The sequence below is a fragment of the Montipora capricornis genome, chromosome 6 (assembly GCF_036669925.1).
Source record: "Montipora capricornis isolate CH-2021 chromosome 6, ASM3666992v2, whole genome shotgun sequence".
Lineage (NCBI taxonomy): Eukaryota > Metazoa > Cnidaria > Anthozoa > Scleractinia > Acroporidae > Montipora > Montipora capricornis.
This window is the reverse complement of record NC_090888.1, coordinates 12,379,406-12,381,084: the sequence shown is the minus strand read 5'-3', so window position 1 is coordinate 12,381,084 and position 1,679 is coordinate 12,379,406.

Sequence of the window (1,679 nt, the reverse complement as noted above, 5' to 3'; positions counted from 1 at the left end):
AAGACAAAAGCAAATAAACTGCACCCAAATTACATTCCAAGTCCTTGTGAAGTCACATCCAGGAAGGGAGGAGAGGTGGCACAAAGGAATAATGATGGTGTGGAGATAAAGCTTAACTTGTCGTATGTGCAAAAATACCACGAGAGACTCAGAAACTGCTGACACTGAACGTAAGAGCAGGAAGACTTGAATGTGGCAGGAGAAGCAAATGACGAACACAAACCCATGGACTCTGGGAACCACTGATTCAACAACACCAATGCACCCCGTTGCTAGTCGGAGTCCGGTTGAGCATGCGACTAGCTCGAGGCCAACTCGAACGATTACCGAACGTTGCCAAAACAATTTAATGATTATTAACTTTCAAAAGGATGACTCAACAAAGTAGCTTTGTGGATCTAATGATAGCTCAACAAATATTACGTAAGTTAATGTATGTGAAAGCCATTTAATATTATATTTGAACTGTGGAGAGATGAATCAAGTTCAGATGCTGATCATCGCAGTTATTAACGTTACTTGAGCAGTAACAAAAGGAAAGCCTGAAAAATTCAGGCTTGTACGGGATTCGAACCCAGACCTCTGCGATACCGGTGCAGTGCTCTACCAGTTGATCTATCTAGGAGCCATCTGGGAGTTGGTCATTATGTGAGTTTATATTGAGCGCGTAGAGAATATAGGACTATATCATAACCAGCAGCTCTTATATGGCTTGGAAGCTCAACTGACAGAACACTGCACCGGTATCACAGAGGTCAGGGTTTGAATCTCGGTCAAGCCTGAATTTTCAGGCTTTCCTTTCGTTATTGCTCGAGTAACGTTAATAACTGACATGATCAGCATCTTAACTTGATTGTGGAAACATTATTGAACTGAACGTTGTTTCATCTTATACTTATGTTGCATTTTTTCTTTGAAAAAAAAAAAAAAAACACGGAGGGATGTTGCTAGACTGGTAACCATGTTATAGGGTATCCCATTTTATTTAGCAACATAACGGGACGTCAGTGGTGACGTTGCGCGCAGCAAAATTACCAACGAGAATTCAGAATAGGGAAGAAAAGAGTGGATTGTACTCTATTTTGAATTCCCAATGGTATTTTTTCTGCGCACGCCGTCGCCACTGACGTTCCCGTTCTGTTGCTAAATAAGCCTATTGTTAAATAAAATGTGTTCGTCATGTTTGAGTGTGGAGAAGAATACGAGCTAACAACAATTTCCAATTTTCAGTGCAGTATACAGCGATACTTAAGTGAGAAGAAAGCGCCTTCTAATTTTGAGAAGGCAGTGTGGCCCAGTGGTTAGGGCGCTTTCCTTGAGATCCGGAGATCCCGGGTTCAAGACCACTCGTTGAATTTGATCCTGGTAGTCCCTGGTTCAACTTCCCAGCTGAACTTGTAAATAGTTCCTTTCGCGTATTATGTAAGCCGCGGCTTATTTTCTCTCGTATAAACGGCCCTATTGTTTGATCAACAAAAGACCCTTTCTCAAATTGTAGAATCAACAATTGTTTTTGTCAGATTCTGTTACAAAGCGTTTTTGAGGTTTTACTTAAGCCAATTTTAGACGATTTCACATTCAATAATTTTAACAAATTGATGTCAGTTTTTCATCCGTCTGTCCTGTTATTGATCATGAATTTCGTCATAACATTGTCAAAGTAGCTGTGGATCCACGAG